Source organism: Phalacrocorax carbo, chromosome 4 (assembly GCF_963921805.1).
Source record: "Phalacrocorax carbo chromosome 4, bPhaCar2.1, whole genome shotgun sequence".
In the NCBI taxonomy this organism is placed as follows: domain Eukaryota; kingdom Metazoa; phylum Chordata; class Aves; order Suliformes; family Phalacrocoracidae; genus Phalacrocorax; species Phalacrocorax carbo.
This window is the reverse complement of record NC_087516.1, coordinates 83,480,892-83,505,694: the sequence shown is the minus strand read 5'-3', so window position 1 is coordinate 83,505,694 and position 24,803 is coordinate 83,480,892. Positions and strand designations below refer to the sequence as shown.

Genomic DNA, 24,803 nt, shown 5'->3' with positions numbered 1-24,803 from the left:
GAGGCAAGTCTTACTCCATTCTCCTGGACTACAGTCCAGTTAGTAGACCTCTTGTTTCTTTCCCGAGGTATGGCTAAATTATATGGCTAGGGCTGCATCATCTGCTGCATTTTGGGGCTGTGTTTCTACAGGCAACATAGAGAACAGCACATCAGCAGTTTGCAACATGCTGCTTGGATCACGGTGACTGCAGATACAGGAGGTGTTCATACAGGTCAGGTGGCTTGGTTCAAGGTCATACCTCCGTATTTCCATTCCTGCATGTAAGAATTTGTTCTAGACACCTGACAGGAAAGGCATCAGAGCACTGAGGGCACCAGCTGGCCCTAGTTGTCCTGACCAACTACACCTGTTGCCTCTAAGACACACCCTCTGCCCATTATCCCAGCAGCCTTATTTAAGCTCGGGCTCAGACACCTGTTTGTTTTCTGGTGTGCTGCTGGTTCTTTAGTTTGATTTTGGGTTTTGGTTTTTTTTTTTTTTGGTCTGTGTTTTGCTCTCATGCTCCTTTTAATCTGTTTCAGGTTTTTTTTTGTTTTTATGGGGGTGGTCGCTTTAGATTGTGACTTGCGGCGATTGTCTTCGTTAGACTTGTTCTTGCTGCTTTACTTAAGTACTATGGGATTGTGCTGCATGTTGCTGAGGACATGGACTTTATCTGCTAACAGTTAGCCAAAAATCCTGCTTTGCTTTTTTCAAGTAGCCTGCTTTTGCTGCTCCTTTGTATAGGTATGCTAAGCTTCTATGTATGACCCATCACTGGCAGTAGGTAACAAAGAAAGGGCTTAAATAAAATGTCTAAGAAAAAAATCAGCGCTTGCTGTGAAGTGTAAGGTACCACTGTGTTTTCAAACATACTTTAAGCTTAAGTGTAGTTGTAAATGAGGATTTGATTTCTCTGTAAGTTGTCATCACATTATATTGGTTGGTATATCCAACAGGACTCAATAACCACTTTAGAGAGCTTTGTTATCCCATTACTGTTCATATGTTAAGAGTTGTATGATTTATGGGTTTGGTTGGTGCAATGAAATATTTTTTTAGCTAGTCTCTTGGTTTATTTCATTTAAGGGCTGTATAGGTGAGCTTAGTTGAGTCATCTGTTTGAGAAACATGGTGAGAATCAGAGAAATTAGATATGTGCTGATAGGTTGTTCCATTTATTGACAGGCTATATTTTCCTTATGAGGTATAAAAAACAGATGACTAAACAAAAGAAATTTTGAGAGATAACTAATTAGCTATGTAAGGTTACTGTAATATTTACAGAAGTTAATCAGCAAAAATTCTGAAGTTCACATGAGCTGTAAAACACATGGGCCTTAAGTCCTTGATGTTGTTCTAGGCAGGACCTGTGAAGTTGTTTCACTTAAGTGATAACTCAATCCAGATGTTGACCTACAAAGAGCAAAAGTATTTACTAGGCAGATTAATTCCCTGTTTTTCTCAGTGATAAATTCACCAGATCCCCATCTTCCGAGAAAGGAATGCACTACTCCCAACAGTAGCAGCATTGCAGGAAGCTCTACATGTTATCAAATGGCTTGCTTAAACAAGTTGCTGACACTCACCCAACAATGACATCAAGCTTTGTTTTTGCCAAGTATTCATGGTGTGGGAAAGGGGGAATTGAGACTCATTTTACCTTACAGATGAAAGTTTCCTGCAATCTGGTGTATTCACTAAGCAGGATGTGAGTTGGGGTCATTTACTATGAAATGTCATGCAGTCTGTCAGCAGCCGAGTGCTTAAGTGGCAGGGGGAGCTTTGGGATTTATTTATTTTGAGAGTTTCAGATCTAATTGGTAGGGAAAGCTCCTTTCTCCCAGAAGTTCGCTAGCTAACATGATTTTGCACCTGTAAGCTCCCTACAGAATTTAACTTTTGTTCGAGGTCATTCCGTGGGTGCGCTCTGGTGATCCTTTCACAGTTGTGAAGTGCTGTAACACTTTAGTCAACTCAGGAATGGAACTGGGAGCTGTATCGTGTTGCCTTGATAATTCAGGTAACTGCTCCCTTGATATTGCTTTGCAACTGGTTGAAAGTGGAGTTTGCTGTAGAAAATGTGCAAGTATAGCTACCTGCGTTGCTGGAAAAATATTGCTACACTTGTTAATGAACATGTGAGGGAATAGGAGACGAAGAAGCAGGAGTGGAAAATCTTTAAAGTAGTCTGAAACTTTCTGTAGAGTCTTTAAATAACCTCTTGTTTTCTGTGCAGTTTAGTGCAAATCTCCCCTTCCTGGCTCTTTGAGCGTGTTGGGTTCTGCAAGTTCAAGTTAACTGACAATACTAATAGCCAGAGCTGTTGCCCCAAGAGGGAGTGCGTGTAGGAAGAAACACAAATCACACTCAAGTCATGGGGAGGATATTTCTGTTAAGTACAACCCTTAAGTTGCAGCAGGAAAACGCAAGTGGAGTGTTAACCTATCCAGAGACTTCAGCCAATTTCTAGTCAGCTGTTTCTTTTATTCTATTCCCTGCAAGGATTTTTGTCAAGGTGGAAGCCAGCCCCATGAAGAGAAACCTGTTGCTGAATTTTGAAGTGGTTTATTTTGTTTTATTACATCTCGTGCTGAAATAAACACAGCACCCCTTGGTACAAAGTAAAGTAATTGTTTTACAAAGCTGATCTACAGGGAATTTAGTGGAGATGACTTTGATTAAAAAGCAGCTGCAGCGATTGTGTGATTTAATTCAAAGGCCACCACAATCAGCAAGGAACATGCTAGAACAGGAAGGTGTGGATTAAGCCCTGCACCTTCAAGTACGGCCATGAAAATATGTTCCATCTAATGCAGCTTTCTGGCACCAAAGCAGTTGAGGATTTCTAAATGGGTGCCCGCACTAGCTAGTCTTTCCGTGTTCCTGCTGAGAATGTTTTCTTGACTGCTGTGAGGGACTTCCATGCTGTGTGTCTGCAGCCAGGCCTGCCCATGTAAGCCCTGTGTGGTACTCTGATGTGTCTGAAACTAGGTGAGACATATGGCCGGGTAGTGCCTTGCTGTACTCTCCTACTACGTTCAAGAGGTGCTTACAGGAGTTGACAGCAGTAGTCCGTGGACATGGCAGGGTGTGCTTTTGCAGCAGGCTGTGCGCAATGCTGGACTGAGTAACCCGCTCTGCTGCCAGACCATGGGAACCAGGAAAAATTGTACTGCTGAAGCAGAGCTGGAGAGAGGCCTGGCTTGCCTGCAGGGGGGCAGGCAGTCTTCAGGGGGTCTCTGCTACTGGTATAGCTACTGAGCGAGGGTACAGGAAAATCCAGAGTGACTTACTGCACGCTGGCAACTCAGGGGCATAGTCAGTGCCAGCAAAGCATGTTAATGGGTACAATGTGCTGAGCAGTGTGGTGCCTTCCACAGGTCACAGTGGACTAGCTGGAGAAGTAGAAAATCACTTCCTGGCTTCCTGAAAAACAGCTTGTTGCCCCAAGAAACTTTGTCAACATAAGGGTTAAGGAAGTAGCAAAGGCAGATATGAACTGTACTGCTGTAGGTTTGGTTCCTCCTGTTACAGAAATAAGTTTACTAGTCAAACTATTTCTTGTTTTACTTGAGATGACAGAAGCTCCTTAAGCAGTTTTTTGTTGAGATAATGGCAACATAAGCTTCTCCTGCCCTGGTTTCTAAGTAATTGCTTTGGGGTTTTTTCCTGACAGTTTAGGATTGACAGCAGTGCTGATTCCTTTACTTACCTGAAGTGTGACATGCATAAGCTCTGTAACTGCCTTTCTGGAGTCAAGGATGTGCACATGTTCTTGGTAGCAGTTCTCTTAGAAGAGAAACTGGAGCCTGGATCTAGGAGTATTGTGGAGCTCGCCAGATGGCTGTTTCTCCCAGTTTCATGCATAACCTTATGTCCCATCCCCAGCATGTTTCTTCTAGTGAGGTGACACCACCTGCTGCCAGCCTGCAAAGCTGCCTCTGGCTCTCCCTGGCTGCCACAGCCACCTGTAAGAGTTCATGCTGACAGTGTGCTAAAGCTCAGACAGGGAAATTCAGACAAGGCATCACAGACTTAGTTTTTCCTTAAATGTATTCCCACATCTTGGTGGCAAGGTTGCACACAGGGTATAGATTTAAATAGATGTGCTGAATGCCTTCATGAAATCCTGACTGGAGTTGGCAACTGGGAGATTAAAAAGCAAGTACTCATCTTGTCTGCTCCTGTGGTAGTATTTTGTAGAAGGTCGTAAGATTGCCAGCAAGTAGGAGACAACTCAGTGTCCAAACCCTCCTGCAGAGATGTAAAATAGTGGGAGAAAATGCAAAGGTGTGGAAGCCTTCCTGACTTTGTATTACAGCTGTGATAGTTAAAAAAAGACCAGCATGACTTTTCCTACCACAGTAACAGTTATTTCCCTTCTGCGATAGGCTGTTAGATTTAGGGGGCTTCTAGTATGGGCTGGTGAGAACAGCTCCTTTACAGCCTGCCCAAGGTAACAATCAGCTAAACAGAAACTGAAATGAGAGGTCAGAATGAGATCAGAAACAGACACTCGTGCAATAAGAAAAAACAGACAACAAAGAAGCTCCCAGAAGGATTATTATTTCTGGAGAATTTTTGTGAGCAGAAATACGTGTACTGAAGTGGAATTGACCATGCAGAAACTGCAGCCATGAGAAGACTGGTCTTGCAATTTGGCCCGCATGTGAGAAAAAACCCCCTCTTGCATCATCAGCTAACTGCTGTTCTCTTTTGGAGGGGCAGAACTGGTGTCCAATTTTACTTAACCTCCATATCCTTTGGTTTACGTTGGCCAGAGCAATACATTTCCGTGCGCTTGCCTATCTGTTTTCGCTTACACCTTCAGTTTCAAAACTGCAGCCAAAATCTCTTTGCAATAATCACCATCTCTTTTTGCTATGATAGTAGGTATTGGGACAATCCTGAAACTTCTAAATCTCCTACGTACTTTCTCCACGGCTAGTGAAATAAGTGACTTCTGCTTATCAGCACCGAGGTGGTATCCAACACAGAATGTCATACTCAAATTTTAGTGGATTTATTGGGAAAGAATCCAGGGTTTAGGCAGTTAGCTGACAAAACTCAGCTAGAAAATTTGGATTGGAGGAAGTTTTACTGTTTCCGCTGCCCCATTTTCTTAATGCTGTAACAGCTGCTGAAGGGCTGTTAGTACTTTCAAACACGCTTTTACCTTGCAGGCAGCCGCAGTCTTTGTACTTGGCAGAATCAGCCTCTGATGATTTTTAAGCACAGTTTACCCAGACCACAGCATGTGGCAAGATAACGATCAGGCAGTGCCTGAAGAAACGTGTTAAAATAAGCATCTGTTTATTCTGATGCTTAATGAGAAAGCAGTTACTGTGTTGCAATTTTACACTTAAACATTTAAGAGCTTTGTGGAGTAAATGACAGTAAACAGGAGAAATTTAATAGTATTGTGTTCATTTAGTGTTTATCTTCAGTTACCTCCTCTACAGATGGTCAGCAGTGGGGCCATGCAGACTTCAGTAATGCGAGACTGCCCAAAAGACAAAACAAACTGAACCACAACATAGTAACACTTGTGGGGAATTTCTAGCTGGTATTGGAAAACCAGCTATTTTTCTGAAAATCAGTTTCTGCTATTGTTAGCCTGTGTTCACCTGCTTCTTGGATTTTTGCCCTAAATGCTGATGTGTGGAGGTATAGATATTTGATTCTCCTTTAAAAATCAACTGCTAAGTTCTTGGGTTTGGGTAGATGTTTGGCGGGGGATGGGTGGATGTTTGTAATTATTTAAATGGAATTCACAACTCAAAAATGATCCTCTAAAGAAATAAAACTGGTCAGACTTGCCTATTGGCTGTTTTCTCCCCCCCCCCCCCCCCCCCCCCCCCCCCCGCGATTTACTGAAGGACTACATTTTTTAGAAAGCTTGTTAGAGTTAATTGCTTGTTAGGAATGGAAGGTTGGTGGCCCCTGTTATGATTTGACTGGCAGTGCTTTAAACAGATCCTATCAAAACAAAGCAGTGCTTTAATTGTAGCTGATGCTTTTAAGTTTAAATGAAGGCTTTGTTTGCGAAGTTCATTAAGATATCCAGCTGCAATTTCTTTTCTAAGGAATTTAGGTCCAGGGATATTTTAGATTACCTTGAAAAGATTCTCATTTAAACTGCAGAAATGAAAACAAGTATGTGCAGAAGGGTTTGCCCTAGGTCACCTGAGTTTAGCTTCATTATTTAGCACAGCCAGCTTAAGAAGATCCGATGGTATGATGGAGAGTTCCACTGGAGAATATATGTAGGTAACATCAAAGCTCTGTATAGGTGTAGGTGCATCACATATATGTAGAATTTCCAGATAAATCCTAGTGTGACAGTACAGCAGATGGATTAAATGCAATGATGCCAAACTCTTGAAGGGGGAAGGAGATTTGGAAGATCCCAAAGGGTACTTAGTCTCTGAAGTGGGTCTGCAGCATCTGTGCTTACTTGATGTTCCTCACAAACTGGCTCACTCTGTCACTGATTACACCAGTCAGTGAGCCAAGACTAGAAACCTGCACAGTTACCATCTAATGTGAACATGAAAAGGACTCGGGTGTAGGACACAGCCAAGAGTTGTCATGGGACGCTTGTCAGAAGTTGTTGTGGAGTGTCGGACCATAACAGCTCCCTGATCTTGCTGTATCTTTAACACTTCAAGTTAGCACCTCTTGAGAGAATGCAAGTAGCAAGATAGCTGTAACCATGACGCCCAGCAATAGCACTTGAGTCCTCCTGAAGGGAAGAGTTTTTTCCAGCGAAGGTTTTGTAATTACAGCCATCTTTTGGACAGAGAGCATATTTTGCGCAGTATGTTCCATGAGCCGTGGTGGTGCCCAGCAGAAATGCAGTCACCTAGCCAGAGGTTTTGTCAGTATCTGGTCTGTATGCTGTATTTATGTTGACACTACTGTGTTAGAACTGTGCCATGATCCAGGCTGTCTTTGAGAGAACAGGGAAAATGACATTTGCTGCAGGATTTAAGACCAGGTCTCCTGTCTTTCCTCAGTAAAGGTGGAGAAGATACTTATTCAGCTCTGTGAGGGCATAATGATTCTGAATTCAGGAGTACTCAGCTAGGCAAACGATGCTCTAGAACAATTGTTTCACTTTGCAGTCTCATTAAAGGCTTCTTTAAACAAAGTGATGCAGTGTGGTCCATCTTCGTAAGTAATGTTAGAAATTTTAAGGGCTAAACACTAAGGGTTTTGAAATCTAAGACAGTGATGACAGAACATTGTTACTGCCTTTATCAGCTCATGCCTAGATTCAGCATGCCACAAGATGGTCTGCAGAAATTATAATCGCAATAAAAATGTCACAAACCAGTCTCAATTGAATTGTGTGATTGGTTTCAGTTGAGGTTTGCTCCTAAAGCACAGAACTGTGGTGAGTGTACTCTCATCTGTAACCCACTTCTCATCAGCATCGTAGAGAATTTTTCAGAGGGAAAAGGAACAAGAACATTGTCACTGCATTGTACCCCCTGTTCCCCTGCTCCAAAGTTAGATCTGATCTACCACAAACCAGCCTCCAAATTCTTTCTCTTCTGAAAGCTAGGAGAAGAACCTTCAATATGGGGGTTTCTATAGCTCTGCATTGTTGCTGCTGCTTTAGTAGTTGGACTTCAACCTTCGTGGTTTGTTGGTTGGTTTTTTTTTTTCGCTGGTACAAGTCATTATAAAATGCAGAATTCATCCTCATTTTGGGTTTCAATGACATCTAAACTATTGTGAAAAACAAGATTAATGGATTTCTATTTTTTGTATAATGAGAAATATTTTCCCCTTCCACGACTATGAACACAGTGTAAATATTGGTATTGTTAACGATGCAATTTTACATGTGAGGCAAATATTTGAATTAATTCCAGTAGAACAAGTAGCAACTATGGGTTTAGTACTAATACATCACTGTTTAGGAAAGACAATGGCTACCAATGCTCCATCCCACTCATTTCTCTGGGAAAGCTTTCAGGGACCCTGTTACCTCTCCAGATAGGGGCTTCAGAAAAGTCCTCCTGCCGACAAAGCTGAGGGAATCTGACTGCAGCATCTTGCGGGAACTGGCAACGCTATTGAAGAAGCAGCCTCACAAATAGATATTGAGAAGGTCCTAACATGTGTCACACTGATGATCCATGTGAGCTCAAAGTCCCCAAGTCCAAACTTGAATTTTCATATGTGAACAGCATCACTGCATTGTTTTGCAGTGGAAGGCTAGCTTTCCTCTCAGGCATTTAAAAATGTTAATTTGTGCTACTCAGTTTTTACACTTGCAAAAGTACATGAGTCTTAACAGGTGGTGAAACCTGTGGAGTAAAGTGCTGCCACAGGTTTTTGAGAAACTAATAATGTGAGCTTATAGCTTACCTTTTCTAGCGTTTATTTGACTACCTTCTAGCAATAAGAAAAAAAAAATCCTTTGGTTCTATACTCTTGCTCTATTTTCAAGCTGCTCAAATGTAACATTTTATCACATAAGGCCTGTTTCCAAAGGTAAGTCTCTGTATCTCACAGCAAAAGTTCTTCCTGCTCAGGCACTGTTTCATTTAACTGTACTTGTGCATCTTCCTTGTTGAGATGTTCATATATGTGTAGACTTTCACCTATTCTGCCATGCCCTGTGGATAACAGAAGTGTTTAAAATGAGTCAAATAGCCACTAAAAAAACAGGTGCGTTTTTTACAGGCACAAGAAGTACCTTTAGCCAGCTTTTCACACATGCACACACACACGCACGCACACACGCACACACACACGCACACACACACAGAAGATCAATGAGCATGGAAGACTGGGCACAAGCATGTAAGGCTGGATGTCCCCAGTCCCCTGACTTGAAATTTCTGCCTGGCTGTAGGAAAGATTTTTAATTCTTATGGAAACTGAGGCAAAAAATGAATTACCAGAACAAACTCAATCAACATAGCTGAGTTAATAATTTCCCAAACCTCTTTACCCACCCTTGGGCCTTTCTGATTGAGGTACTATGACATAGTGGTTCTTATAATGCGTTTTTGTAAGAAAGTATTTGTATTATCACATGCATCAGCAGGTGTGGTACCAAACTATCCACCTGGGGGCCAGGACGTATTTAGTTTTTACAGGCTTTGGATTTTTTAAAAAACCTCTTCATGTTCTAAACATGGGAAAATGGCATTCCCTTCTCTCTTTTAAGGTTTGTCTCAGACTACTACTTTCTGTTTTAGACTGAAGGAAAACTATTTTGATTTGGTCCTGACATAGAGAGAAAAGATCACTGTAGAAGGTTTGTGCTGTGAAAACCAAAATGAACCTTCAGGTTCTTCCCTTGAACAGACTGCCCAGGACAGTGGTTGAGTCACCATCCCTGGAGGTATTTAAAGACATGAGGTTGTGGTGCTTAGGGACATGGTTCAGTGGTGGGCTTGGCAGTGCTAGGTTAGAGGTTGGACTCGATGATCTGCAAGGTCCTTCCCAACCTAAATGAGTCTATGATTCTTGAGTCTTATTTAGCCGAAATGAAGACTCTGCGCGTAGCTGGCGTACAAAATCTCAAAGAACTAAAAGAGATCAGTTGATGGTAAAAGAGAATGGTTTTATGCTAGCTGTGACTTAACTGATCTCCCCATAGTTCAGTGATCTGCAGGGACGGGTGAATGGTTACCTGAAAGCAAGCACAATGGGGTGCAGCAGGTAAAAAGGAAAAGCCATTTGATATAGCAGTGGTTAGCGAACACAGTTTGGGGCCATATGGATCTAATGCTCAGTATCAATGTTATAAGAAAAAAGTTTCTACATGGTTGAGTCAAGTTCAAATACTTCTTACATAGAGAGGCAAGTAGAGCAAGTTTCCTGGCTAGACAAAGTCATATGGGTGATCATCAGTGGAAAGATATGTGGCAAAAAGGATGTAAGTCAATATGGGTAGCGCCAGAGTCAACTACAGAAACAAGTGTGGCACCTACTTTTGGCTGTATCTGAGTTTTGGGCAGCCTACGTAGGTTGTCACAGGCTGGATGTTTTAAAGTCATAGTGAGCAGCTATAGGTCCAGACAGCCTTGGTGGGAACCGCAGCTGCTCTTTGCTCTCTGAGCACCCAATCCTGCCAGTATCCACCTGTGCCTGACTGGGACTCCAGGCAGAAGGACTGCTGGAGGGGTGTCATGAACAGAAAAGTGCATCTGCGTGCCCTGCCCAAGCTACGAGTGCTCCCTGCACCAGCCCGCTCCCTGGCAGGGCGGTGGTGACACTGATGCCACATGTCTGTTGGAGTGTGGGGCACCAAGCTGTTAGCTCATTTTGAAAAATCTGTCCTGGCCATTTTTCTGGATGATCAAGTGCTGCTGTTAATGTTGGGTATAGGTACACATTTAAAGACAAGAAAAGTCAGCGTTCATTTGGAGTCAGATCTGAAGGTGCTTGAAAGCTAAAGCCGCAAGTTTCTGTGCCGGTGTTTGGCACGTCATGACTACGGCTTGGCAGAGAGTCATGTGATCATATTACTGCATAAGCACCACTTCTGCTCTCCCTCCATGGCACGTTTAACAGAAGCTAACGTGCTCCTTTTAGGAACGTGCTGATACGTGCTCACGAGGAAGCTGATATGTGCAGGTTGCTGCCTGAGGTAGAAATTACTATCCAGAGTAATTACTTCAACCAAGGGTAAAAGTAAGAAATACATACTTAGAAATAATAATTGTGATGCCAAGATTTCATTATTTTAAATATTCTGTCTTCCCCTCCAGAGTTCTAGATATGTAGGCAATCAAGACACTGCAGTGACTATGTTTCATAGTAGCGTAAGGATAACTGAAAGTCACTGTTTCCTCCTACATTATTCAGTATAGCAACATTGCAAAATTGAGCTCGTAACATATACATTCACAGAATGATTTTTATATCGCATTAAAAAGCTTTGACACTAATGCTAATTCTTCATTAGAAGAAAGATGACAAGTAGGCTGATTTAGCATGCATTTAGCACTGAAAGATTTCTCAGGCAGTGGGACTTCTATTATTGTTTGACAGCTTTGGATATCTAAATGCTCTGCTTAGTCAGAGAGGAGGTGCAGACAGCAGCACAGCTTTTCCCTCCTTTGCCTAAACTCTGGTCCTAATGCAGATGCCATTTCTTACTGTAACGGCACAGATGTTTAATCTTCATGCCTGTTTTATTTGAGGTCTCTCTCTGCAGACATTACAGAGGAGTGATTAGCAGCACAGAAGTGGGAGAACGCATGTTTGCTGGGTAGTTAAACTGAGCAACTAAGTCAACGTTCCTGATAGACATTGCAAAGGTGGCCAAGAATTTCGGGGGGCGGGCGGGGGGGGGGAACGTGGCAGTTGTTATTATTTCATAAGTGGCAAACTGGCTTCAATCAATGAAACCAAACATCACAAAGATGAAGTGGTAGCAAAACTTGTTTTAATAACAGGGAAACCCAACCAAGAAAGGCAGAATTTGCACAGTTTGGGGGAAAGGGAGATAAAAGCGTCCCGAAACTCTTGCTTGTGGCGCAGAGGGCCGGTTTGCTCTGTCTGTAACTTCACCTGAGGCCGAGACTTTAACAGAGGCAAGGCAGTTTTTCAGGCGCGGTGCTTGCTGGTGAGATGCGCTTAGGGGGTCAGGAAGGCCCGGTCTCCGGGGTGTGGTTCGGCAGTGGAAGGCAGCTTGGGCAGGTGGCCGCCAGACGGGGTACCGAGTCTGTCTGTCCGGGAGCTGCAGCCGGTGCAAACAAGCGGTGTCTCTGTACCCCTGGCCCTGGGCCGCCCATTTCTTCTGTTCCTGCAACACCCCCTTCCCACACAGCTCCGGTGTTTGCACAACGGACCCGAGAAGTAACCCACCGTATGTGGGCAGAAGGAAGCGAGCAAGAAACAAATGCTGGCAAGGTGACAGACTCGCATCCTTTGGCAGAGAAGCAAGGCCTGTGGAAACAGCACCGCTCTCTTGTCCGCACCCTGGTTTGGCTGGGGAGATGGGGGTGCTCAGGAGAGGGACTCCCTAGCTGTGGCGTGCATATGGGTGATGCTGCCAGGCAGCAGCTAAGTCCTGCCGTACTACACATACAAAAATAAAGACCTGGAACATGTCAGTCAAGTAGCTTTGGTTACACGCGCCGTATTTTCAAAGCTTGGCGGAGCTGATGCAGATCTGGCTGACCAAGGAGTTACATCATGCTCTGCCAGATGACGTTTTTCAGCTCTTCAGCACACTGGGAGGGGAAGACACATATAGGGATTAATGGGCTATGAGGAGGATACTGAACACTATTTTGATGCTCATAAAAATAGCAGATATTTAGCTGACAAGTCTCTCAGATGAACCTGTGACAAGAAGTAGGAGGTGGATTTGGTACCAGAGTTACTTTTCATTCACTCACAATTAATCATTGGCCTGCAAGAAAGAATGGGTTTCCTTCCTCCTCCTCTCACCCATCTCTCTGTCCCACACACACAGAAAGGACTGCAGTTCTTCTTACTGGGGCTTTGCTGTAAAGCAATGTTAGTGAACACTCAGGAGGAAAACCAGACGCTTATTGACAGCTATATATGGCAGGGGAAAAGAGAGAGAAATCCATAAGTATCATCTTACCTCATTTTCTCCCGATAGCATTCAGACAATTGAAACAGAAAACCAGAGGGATGCCCAGGGGTGGGGAAGCAAATCCCAGACAGGGCATGAGCTCAGTCTGTCAGGAATGTTGACTTAGTTGCTCAGTTTAACAACGCAGCAAATACGCATTCTCCTATTTCTGTGCTGCTGTCCCCTCTGCTCCTCTGCACGGGTTTGATCCAGGGGAAACAGTAGAAGCAATGAAAGACACTCCTAGAAAGCATATTCCCAGAAGTTTTTCCTACCACTGCTGACCTGCCTGGGCACTGTATGGCCATTGGCAGAGGACCTGCCTGTTTCTAGCTTTGCTGCACAGCCACTTCATTCAAACCACCTTTTGCTGGTCCCACAAAAGTGCAGTGGGGGCAGGTAGAAGGCAGAGCAAACTGTGAGAACTTGAACTTGGCCTTCAGGCAAGAGTAACTTTAGGTCCAAAGAGACCTTGATCTTTGTGCCAAATGTGATCAGCATTGCTTCTTTCTCTTGTCCTCTCTGCTCTGCAGGGCAATGCAAGATGTGATGCAGAAGTACTTGAGATCAAGTGAAGCTGAGATAGCAAGTTTTCAGAAATATTTGAATGGCAAAGAGAAATCCCAAGGAGATCAAAGCACATCTACCACAGCCCCCATTAGACCATGTCCTCTAGTGCTAAGTGTGCAGCATTTGAGTTCCTTGAGCCAGTCAGATATCCCTTCCCCAGCCCTCTGTTCCTCATCTTGCCCCAGTGCCAGCATTGGTGCAGCCTTTTGGTGACACCCCCTGGGGAACTAGAGGGCACAGAGCTACATCAGCAAAGGGGAAGGAGCTGGGTCCTTTGTAAGACAGTCGGCTCTCTGATCCAGTTCACCGTGAGGACTCAAAAATGCTTTTGTTGCTCGTGCTGCGTAGGAATGGGCAAAGAGGCAGGGAGAAAGAGAAAGCAGACGTGGCTGTCTCGGTGAATGCTGGCTTACGGCCTTTGCTGCACAGCCGCTGGTTTCCTTGTTCACACACCAGTACCAGTGTGTTCCCAGCCTCACGGTGGAGACAGAGACGCTCGGTGAGGCTGTGGGGAAAAGGCAGTGACAGAAAGGCAGCCCAGCTTGTGGTGCTTGACCAGCCTTTTCTTTAACTGCTTTCCAGCTTGAAAGCCTGGCTGTGGGTATCTCACAGACACAGCTCATCAGCTGCACCATTTACACAACTACTTGGCAGTGAGGGGGTAAGGGACCAGCTCATAAAATCCAGGAGCCCTGATAAGTGAGGTCCCCAGGCATCCCTACTGACTCCTGCTGCAGGGTGTCTTTGGGCTGCTTGTGAATTACACAACAGCGAGTTTCTGCTCCTGCCAGCAGCTCTTGCATCCAACTGCATGTAAGGGTAAAGTGTTTTTATCAGGAGGACAGTCAGTCACTGGAACGGGTTGCCTGGGGAGACTGTGGCATCCCCATCCTTGGAGGTTTTCAAAATCTGACTGAATACATTCCTGAGCAGTGCAGTCTGCTCCCATAGCTGACGCTGGTCGGAGCCGGAGTTTGGACTAGAGACCTCCCACTTTCTCTTATGACCTGAATTATCCTAGGATCCTGCAGCAGTTCTGGCTTCTTACAGTACCTGACTCCTGTTTGTTACGTGGTCTGCAGAAAAAGCTCCTTTGGGCTGCAGGCAGTCCCTGAATGACCATGCATCAGCATCAGAGATCCCCAAAGCTGCCATGTGCCCCAGGTGTCCCTGATCCCCAGCGTTTGCCTTGGCACTGAAATGCTGCTGGGGCCTGTCCCTGCTGTGCAGCTTCACAGGGCTGTGAGAGATGGGTGTCAGACACCATGCACAGCTGCTGGGCCCTGGCAGCTCCCTCCCAGCCCATGGTTTCTGACACTGCAGGAGCTTACCTTAGCCTCTGAGACTGCTAGCTTTTTGCTAGCAATTTTTTAATTTCTCTGGTGGTTTCCTACAGACCCTTGTTTTGTGACCTTTCTACAGTGGAAGCTCATCCACTCAGATCCATGAGAGAGAGCGGAAATTGAGTAAACAATTTTGATCTGTTTCTCTGCTTTGGGCCATCACACAGCATTGCAGATGGGTTAGATGGTAGCTTGTGGTAAATGGGTGACAGGGAGAGCTTCGAGCTTGGCAGTAGCAAGGTCAAAGATTTTTAGGGGCCTGCTGTTTCAGAGGATGGTCAGAGAAACAGAGATTTCCTGTGACTGGGTGCACTGCACCGTCTTGGCCAGACAATAAAATCACCCTGGTTTCAAGTCACCATGTCCAATTGCATAGCCAAGGGTTGCTTTTTTTTTTTACACATCATCATCAACTTCTTGTCCACAAGCTCATAATATCCCTGAGTACCACGTCCATCAGCCCAGGCTTCTCCACAGCGGCAGCTGATAGCAAAAGGGTGGCTTTTACCTTCATATTGGTGAGGAGGCTGATGTGTCAGCCCTTGCCAAAGGACAGCCCTTGCCAAAGGGCCTGTGGGAGGGATGTGGCAGGTCCTTGCTACTGCGGCCCTGCTTCCAGCTGGGGTCTGGGACTGAGCTGGGGAGACACATCCAGATCTCTCAACTACACAGAATACCAAAAACCCTACATACACAGCTAGACTTCAAAGCAGTTGCACCCTCCAGGACTAACTGGCTGTCCCACTAATCACATGCCAGAGTTTTCCCTCTGTTTTGAAGAGCCAGAATTGTGATATGGTCTGCTCTGTTTCTGATTTCTCTCCAGATTGTGGCGATCCAGATACATCCCCCCAGTACCGACCACGCTGACTTAATTTCTGCTGTGCTGGATGGCATGCTGTCTGTCAGACCGGTGTGTGCGCTCAGGCAGCTGGTGAGTGGCTGGTGATCTTCCAGGACAAATGCCTGCCCAGGGAGATTTGTTTTTTCATCTAGCCTTTGTTTATTTTGGTTTGGGTTTGTCTGTTTGGTTGTATTTCTTGTTTTGTTATGGTTAGCTTGAGATTGCTTTGGTTTCTGTTGCAGTTTCTGCAGTGCAGGTGTCCAGGGGTTCCCCGTTTCAGGCCTTTACACGCTGAGGACCACCCCTGTGTCCCCAGATGTTCTGTGCTCAGGCTCCCTCGCTCCGGGTTGCAGCGGGGAGGCTTTGCTCGGGTAATTTCTGGCCTTACAAAGTGTGAGTGCCAGTCTTGCTCGACACACTTAACCAATGACTTATTGCGCTTTGTTCCCCCCACCAAGGCGTTCCACTGAGCCGCTGGAGGTGGTGTTGCGCACATGCGGTGGTGGGCAGCGGCTGCGGCTGTTTGAGGACACAGGGGCGGGGCTGCCACCAGAGGCCCCCGGCTCCCCGCAAGGCTGGCTGTGCCCTGACCGAGACAGAGCCGAGGAGGAGGAGGTTGACGCGCCGGGATGGCGGGACCCTTCTCTTCGGCCGCCGAAAGGGGTGTGCACTGGCGGGGGTGAGGTGGTGGGGCTCTGGGCTGCCCCCTTCCCGGGGTGGGACGCCGGGCAGCCGGCAGCGGCGACAGCCCAGCCGCATCGAGGGGCTCGGGCGGTGCGCGGCGGGAGCGCGGCTCCCACCTTTCCCGGGGGGCAGGACCCGGCCGCGGGCAGCGACCCGCGTTGGGTGGGCGCGGGGGCGGCTGCCGGGCCAGGGCCGGGAGGGGCGGGGCAGGTACCGCGCGGGGCGGGGCGGGTGCCGGGGCGGGGCCGGGACCGGGGCGGGGCGGGGCAGGCGCCGGGGCGGGGCCGGGACCGGGGCGGGGCGGGGCGGGGCGGAGGCGCTTGCGCGCGGCCAGAAAAGCCGCAGCAGCCGGCGCGGTCGGGTGTTTTTGTGTGCTCTGCGCGTCTCCGCTCTGGAGGTGGCGGGGTTGGGGGCGGGGAGCCCCGCCGGAGGAGGTGAGGGCTTGCAGGGCCCGGCGCGTTGCCGGGATGGAGCTGCCGCGGGCAGGCTGGGCTCTGCGTTCCCTAGGCCGGTGGGCACAGAGGCGGCCCCGGGCCGGGCGCTGCCAGGCACGGGAGGAGCGAGGGCAGCCCTGTCATCCCACCCGCGGCTGCCTGGGTCTGGCGGGGGCCCAGTGGGCTCCTACGGCGCCGGGCGGGTCCTGGTGCCCGCGGATGCGGGGAAGGCCCTCGACTGCTGCCGTCGGGGATTGCTGGAGGGGACCTGGGGGTGTAGGGTGAGACGTTCTCCCTGGAGGGTTACTTTTTGGGTTTGTGTTGCATATTTTTTTGGGGAGGCGGCAAGGGTGTCACTGCAGGAGTATATTTTTTTTTGGGGGGGGGGGCAAGGCTCTCCGTGGAGGGTTTTTTTCTTGGCGGGGGTGGTATAAGGCTTTGCCTGGAGGGTTATTTTTTTTTTCTTGGGTATAAGGCTTTTCCTGGAGGGTTATTTTTTCTTGGGGGGGGGGTGGGGTGGGGTGGGGGAAGGGTACAAAGCTTTTCTTGGAGGGTTATTTTTTTCTTGCAGGGCAGGTGGGGGCAAGGTTCTTAGTGGAGGGTTGTTTTTTTTTATGGGGGGGGGTAAGCTTTTTCAGGACGTTTTCGTTGTGGGGGAAGGTTCTCCCTGGAGGGAGTGCCTGTGAAAGGAGCCTTTTTTGCTGGGCGAGGCTGTGCTTCTGGTGTGCCTGGGCAAGACTTAGTGTGTGGGGGGATGGGGTGGGCAGGCTGCAGAGGCTATGACCTGGGGCTGGTGTGCTGGTGAAATAAAACTGAATAAAGTGATACCCTACATCTGCTGCTGTTGCCCTACAGAGGACCCCCTGTAGGGTGGGTGCCTCTAACCCAGTGCCCAAGCATTCCCTAAAGTCAGAGGTGGGGCCCCTGGGCTGTGGGTGGGTTACACCCCTCCCCCCATCACATCACACATGGGGGGTCACAAAACAGAAATTCAGTGCTGGGTTTCAACCTGCATAATGGAGACTAAGTGCTCTGTTTTGGGGTCTTGGAAGCAGGCTCAGGGGGTTGGCTTTGGGGTGTAGAAATGGACTACAAGTCATCTATTTTCAGTACGATAAAATGGAGTATAAGTCCTAGGGTGTTGGGACTAAAAAGAGAGGTTAAGTACTACATTTTCATGTATTGAAAATGGAGTCTGGGTTTGCAAAGCCCTAGATTTCTGAAGCTCAGAAAGAGACTAAGTCATGCATTTTCAGGGCATGAAAATGCAGCTTAAGTCCTGTGTTTCTGGGACTCAGAGATGATATTAAGTGCTCTGTTTTTGGGAGTTGGAAACAGAGGTTTAGATCACTGTTTTCAGTACCCAAAAGTGAGCCTTTGGGAGGTGGGAGCTTTGGGTGGGTGGGAGCTTTGGGTGTGAGGGTGGGGTGGGAATGTTGGGGGGCAGGTGGGTGGGAGGCAGAGGGGGAGGGAGTGTTGGGTGGGAGGCAGGGGAAGGTGGGGGTTGGAGTGGGGGGGGGGGGTGCGTGTGTGGGAGGGCAGGTGCGTGGGCCCTCACCGGAGGTGGGGGCCCGGTCGCGTTGCTCCCCAAACTTAGGGACGCCGGCATGCACCAGGCAAAATTAAACGCATGAGATAGTCTCTGGGCGAAACAGCACTTTTCAGGCCTTTTTTTTCCTCTTTATTCAAGGTATGCTTAAGGATAGTTATTACTCCATATTTAAACAACGTACCATTATGACAGTGATTTATTTACAACTTTGCAAAAAGCCAAACTTGCTGAAAGTTGAATTGGCATGCAAAAAGCAATAGTATATTTTAAGCCAGAGCAGGTAAGAAGAGGAATCATCACTTCAACAAACTGCGGAGTCCAAGAGGTAGAACTGAAATTACTTGAAACAATGAGCAGGAAGCGAAGGTGTTCTGCGCTTCAAAGCCCCGGTCAGTGAAACACTGGAGAGTCTGTCAGCAGGAGCATCTCTTATCCAAAACTGGAATACAGCTGGAGTGTCCATTAGCTGGAGCTGTGACATCCGTGTGCGAGGGCTGCACTCTCAGCACCATAGAACTGGCGAACGTGTAGCCTCTGGTAAGGTGCTTACCTGCACCAGTAACAGGAAGGAGTGACTATTAGCAGGAACATCTCGCAGCGGGAGCTGGCACAAGGCAGGCTGCCCAGCATCAGGCACAGGCAGGCCTGATCGCAGCAGGGAGCCTGCCTCTTCCATCAGGGATTAAATACATGCCAAATGCCTCTCTCTGCACAGAGGGTCTCTCCCACTCCCATTCCGAAGGGCAGCAGTGAGGTGGGGTCCCCCCGGATCTTCGGGGCAGGTGGACACAGGCAAGGTGGCATCAGTGTCTCCTCCGTACCTGCAAAAAGGGAGCAAAACCAGTTAGTCAGCACTCCTGGGGTGCACTGCACAACCCATGGGAGTTGCTTGTCCCCCTCCCACCTGCCCCTTGCTTTCAGCAGAGGCTGCCCAGCACCACACATGCATGAGAGGGAGGGGAGAGCTTGGCCCTCCGCCTGAAACAACACATTCCTCCCCAGAAGGGCAGGTGAGAACACACACCTTTCTGAAAACCTGTGCTCAGAAAAGAGCATTTCAGGCACAAAACACCGAGTAACCCTGGGGCCAAGGATGGGCTGTTCCCATCCAGTGCTCAGCCTGGCACAGCACTCGCCCCTCCGGCCACCACCCTCACCCTGACCCTGCCCAGGAGCAGGACCGGGGCAGCCACAGGATGTACTTGGCCTCTGCTAAACATCATTACCAAACCCAGTGCTAAACATCAACTAAAACTGAACCAACCAAAGTGCTAAACAACAAATACAGTTGAGCTGAGGTGAGCCCACTGCTAAACATCAAATAAAGCTGAACCAAACCAAGTGGGTTTCAGGAGGGACCCAGAACAACCAGGAGCCCCACAGGGGAACAGGATGGGGCTGTCATAGAATCATTAAGGTTGCAAAAGATCTCCAGGATCATCAAGTCCAACTGCCAACCCAACACCACCATGTCTCCTAAACCATGCCCTGAAGTGCCACGTCTAGATGGTTTTTGAACACCTCCAGGGATGGTGACTCCATACCTCTGTTTCAGAGGGATCGTGGATGCAGGTGATAAGGAGGACCCTCCCGTTGAGTCACGAGGTTCAGAATAGACCCCCTTGCTTTCTAAACTCCTTTCAGAAAGAAGTCTAGGTGCGGCTAGGTCCAATCTTAGTCTCAGACTTGGTCAACGGTTTATGTGAATAGGGATTATATGTAGACAAACAGTCCCCAGCCCGGCCAGAGCCACACCAGTGCTAACACTTGCTGTGTGCAGGCTGCAGAGTCACAGGCAGTGTGGGGAGACACCGCCCTGGGGCAGCTCTGGCTCCAGAGCTTCCCTCACCTCCCCCCGCACCATGGGGCACAGCCCCAAACTGCTCTGCAGCGGGACACACAACACAGCCAGAAGCCACAAGCAGAAATGTTTTCCTCCCAAGCAATAGCCAGGCACGACAGAGATACAAGGTGCAGCCCCAACCTAACCCTGACCCTGCTGCAGTCCCAAACCACCCCGCGACAAGACCAGCACCAGAAACCGCCCACCCATTTCAGAGCACTCACCAGACATTTCCTCCCATGTTGGTGTCCCCCAGCGCTGCCTGTGTTGGGGCTCTGCTCCTCACCCAGGCTCATCTTCCTGTGTCGGTGTCCCCTGGCATGGCCCATGTGGGGGCCATGCTCCTTGCCCCGGCTCACCCTGAGCCTGTCTGCTACTCGGCTACTCCCCTGCGCTGAAAAATAAAATCTTGTCACAAGGAGAAGCAGCTGCAGCATCGCAGCCGGGAGGACCAAGGTCTTGCTCGAGCAAGAGCTCCAGCCCACACCACAGCCAACCAAGAGGCAGTGTGCCTCCTAGTTTGCCCTGGTGCCCGGTGGGAATGCCCCTCCCCGAGACCCCGGGGCTGTTGGAGGACCCACCCAGGACACCCCACTCTGCTCACCCAGCCATACCCAACCGCGGCTACACAGAAGCTGTTGCCAGCAACTGGGATTCCCTCGCTCCTCCCACGTTAGCTCCCTGCAGGCAGCAAACCCGTCCTTTTCCCTGCAGTAGGGGCCAGGCCTGCACTCCTAAACGCCCGGTAGCTGCAGCTTTCTGGGCAAAGGGGAACCCTCAGGCCTTCCTCGGGAGGCTCCCCCTGGCCGGGCGGGGCACCGGGCTAGAGTAGAGACTTAGCCTCCTTCCTTCCCCTTTGCCCCGGCTGCAGGCCCCCCGCCAGCTCCTCGCCCGCCCCCAGCCTCTTCCCAGCCCGACCTGCCGCTCTCCCGGTGCTCCCGCAGCGGCTCCGGTTCCCTGTGGTGGGCGCGGGGCGGGACTGCGCAGGCGAGGCCGCCCGGTAGCGAGGCTCAGCCCTCCGTCATGCTCGCTTGGAGAGGGCAATAATAAGGTAGCCTTCTCCCAGGTTCTCCCAATTATGGGTGCGGCAGGGGGGCCGGTCCTCACCGAGGCCCGGGCTGGCAGCCCTCTGCGCAGCTTCTCCCGAGATGCTCTAGGCAAACAGAAACAGGCTTGGAAAAACCCAGCCCAGCCCGAGAGCCGCCGGCTGAGGTACCCCCACGCGTGGGGAGCGCCCGTACTCACCGCTGGGCCCGGCCGCCTACAGGCCGCTCTGTCCCCCGCAGGCGCCTGATGGCCGCAGTCCCCGCCCGCCCCGAGCCTGGCGGCGGTTACCCCGCCCCAGCCCCGCAGCCCCGCCCCCGAGGGCCCCCGCCCCGGCGCTCACCGGGCACAGCCCGGGGGCGGGGGGGGGCCCACGACCCCCTTCGGCCCCGCCGCACGCCGCGCGCGCCGCTCCGAGAGTAGCGCCCTCTGGCGGCCGCCACGCATCACGGCAGCGACCCCTGGCGGTCATGCTCGGAGCTGGGAACAGCGCGCGCCCCCCGCCGTGACGGCGCCCCCTAGCGGAGGCACCGCGGCACAACGCGCCCCTGGCGCGGCCGCGCCCCCTGGCGGGCGGCACGCGGTACCGCAGGTGCCGGTTCCGCCCCCTCCCCGTGGCGGCGCCCCCTGGCGGTCAGAGCGCACCACCGGACGCTTCGGGCGCCCTCGTCTCCCAGCGCCCCCTGCTGGCTGCGGGCGGCGCTGCAGCGCTCCGCCCCTGCCGCTGGCGCCGGGGCCGCGCCCACGGCCACCGTCAGGCGCCCGGCGAGTCGCATCTCCCCGCGGCGCGGCCCAGGCCCCGCCGAGAGGATGCCCGAGCCCGCGCCCGGGCCCCTGTCTCGCGACACGGCAGCCTCCCCCACCGCCCCAGCGGGGCCCTGCCCGCTGCCACCAGGCCGCACGCGTCCCCGCCCACCACCAGGAGCGTCCGTGTTTGGCACTTGTTCCAGGCGGATAGAAACGACCCCAGCTCCCTTCCCCCGCCGCGGTAACGGGCACCCCTGCGGCAGGGGACCGACCTGGGGGGCGGGGGCTGGGCTGGGCTGCGATCCACCCGCGCCCGCACTTGCTATAGGGAACCCGCTGCCCGTGGCAGAGCTGTCGCCTGCTGCAAAGGGGCCTCCCGCGCAGCCTCTGGTGTCTTCTCTGCGGCGGAGAGGAGTCCACTGGGGGACGGGACTGGGTCCGGCGGGGTCACCCCACTCATCACCTACTCCACATCCCGAACAGTCCCCCACGACTTGCCCCCTCGCTCCTGTGCAGCCCTGGCAGCGCCACCGACTCCCCCGGCCCTGCCCGGTCCCAGGGGCCGAGCGCTGACACAACAGCTCCTGCCCCTTTGTGTACTCCGCCCACCGGGACAAACCGGTGACAACACGTTGCCCGGAGCAGGACTGCAGCAGCTGCACCTCCAGAATGCTGCAGGGCCCAGCAGGGTGGGTAAGGTCTCACCGGGGGCACGAAACCCACGAGTAGCTCATAACTTGTTTTACCGCCTCTGTGGTTAATGCCCGTCCCGCCCCCCTCAGGGGACTCAAGGATTTCAAGGTCACGAAAAGGTCTGCAATTAAACTTCACTGATATAAGGCAGCCTAGAAGAGCGTCGTGTCAGCATCTGCAAAAGCTGCTCACAACTTCAATTCATACACATGCAAAAATACACACAGAGTAGACAAAGATACACACACGGTGTGCACAGACACTCAGTACACACACATACAGAGTAGATGTACACACACACGGAGAGCACAGAGTACACCCACAGCACACACACACAGAGTGTGCACACACACAGAGTACACCCACACCCAGTACAGACACAGAGTGAGTGCAGAGTACACACAGAGTACATAGACACACAGAGTGCACGTACACACCCCGAGTACACCCTGAGTACACCCACACAAGAATACACCCACAGAGTACACACACAGTACACAGTGCGCACACACACACAGAGTACACACACACCCCAACATGGCGTGTACACACGCCGTACACACACACAGTGAGCACAGGTACAGAGTGCACATACACACAAACAGAGTGTACGCACACCCACAGTACACCCACACAGAGTCCAAACTCAGAGCGCACACCCACAGAGTACTCACAAAGTGCACACACAGAGTACACAGAGAGTACACACACAGAGTACTGAGTAAACACACACAGAGTGCGCACAAAGACTACACGCTGAGAGCATAAACACACTACACCCAGAGTACACACCACAGCACTGAGTACACACACAGAAGAATACAGAGTACACAAACGCAGAGGGTGCACACACACAGAGAGTACAGACAAACACAGAGTGCAGAGGACACACTCACAGAGTACACACAGAGAGGGCACACTCACAGAGTACACATGCAGTACACCCATACAAAGTACACACTGCGGTACACACAAAGAGTAAAAACAGAGCGCACACACAGTCTGCACAGTACAGAATACACCCACAAAAATACACAGAGTATACCAAAAGAGTGCACAGAGTACTCCTGCACACACAGAGTGCACATGCACGCAGTACACCCCGCCCCCCCGAGTACACACAGAGCGCACACGCAGAGTACACAAACACACCCACACGGTGTGCGTGCACGCAGAGCACGCAGAGTACAGCCACGCACACACATTACACACGCACACAGAGTACACACACAAACAGCGTGCACGCACACGGAGTGCACACAGTCAGAGCGCAGGCAAACACAGAGTACAGAGGACACACAGAGAGTACACAAGAACACAGAGTGCGTGCACCCCAGAGTACAGCCACACAGTACACGCACACACAGAGTGCACGCAGAGTGCACAGAGTGCGCAGAGTACACGTACAGAGTACACACAGACACTACACACACAGAGTACACGCAGAGTGAACAACCACACAGTAGAGTGCACAGAGCGCACACACAGAGTACAAACACCCAGTGCACAAACACACCCAGTGCACACACATATGACAGAGTACACACACACACACACTGAGTACACAAACACCCAGAGAGTAGTTCACAGAGCGTACACGTACACACACACACACAGCTTGACGCCCTTCCCACTTGTCAGCGGGAACAGCAAGTGCTGCAGAGCCAGCCTCAGAGGCGCCATTACTGAGAGTCTCATTTCGGCTCAAGCCCAGGAGGCACCACTCAGAACCTGAGCAAAAGGTACACTCACGTCTCCGGCTGGTTTTCTTCCCCTTGCAAGAGGCCAAACTTTAAGCAGGGACACCCGGAGGAGCTTTGCCAAGGACTATCAGGCAGCCTGCTCTCTTCTTCCATCACGTTCAATAAATCCACTTTTCCGAGCTGTGCCTCTCCACATGAAAGGCAAAGCCCCAGCAGCCGCTGTGGCTGCAAAGGCCTTCCTAAAACCACGTCCACAAAAACATAAACATATAATGGCACCTTAGTGTGGGCTGTGTCGGCACGCAGTTGCCGCCAAAGGAACCCGCGAGGCCACCCTTCAGCTGCCCCCAGCTAGCACTACGGTATGCACATGGGTTTACTGTCACCTTGCTCCATTTCAGCCAGATAAGAAGAAAAAAACCATACATGCTGATCATAGGCACAGTCATTCACGAAGCCTAAACATCAGCTCACGTGCTGTTAAAATGTGCTTTTGAAGAACTTTAAATACGTAAGACTTCACGGCCCAAGTAAAACTAGGTCCTGGCTGACCTTGTTCGGTTTCAGATACCGTTATCTCTGCCGTTTCCTCCCCTCCTCCCCAGCCCCACATAAACTGTGGAGCCCTGCAAACTCCTAGTTATCTCATAAAGCGATAGGAAGCTCTGATGCTGCAGGCCCTCAGGGGACAGCATGGCGGGGGGGGATATCACGTTTCTTCGGGGACCTTTGGCTCCAGCAGATCTCATGGCTGTCGAGGCTGCTCCCCACAGGAGGTTTT

General features: G+C 50.3%; 1 long non-coding RNA gene across 4 annotated transcripts; it reads right to left on the bottom strand.

Annotated features, from left to right (window-relative positions):
• Positions 1–18,086: 18,086 nt before the first annotated feature.
• LOC135313213 (uncharacterized) lies at positions 18,087–21,967 on the bottom strand. Of its 4 annotated transcripts, none has more exons than XR_010372850.1 (4): positions 21,899–21,967; positions 20,754–20,988; positions 20,060–20,229; positions 18,087–18,813 (listed from the first exon to the last, which is right to left on the bottom strand). It is a non-coding gene; the product is annotated as an uncharacterized LOC135313213 (long non-coding RNA). The 4 variants fall into 4 exon arrangements; XR_010372851.1 differs by lacking the exon at positions 21,899–21,967 and adding an exon at positions 21,223–21,240; XR_010372849.1 differs by lacking the exon at positions 21,899–21,967 and adding an exon at positions 21,081–21,207.
• Positions 21,968–24,803: the final 2,836 nt, after the last annotated feature.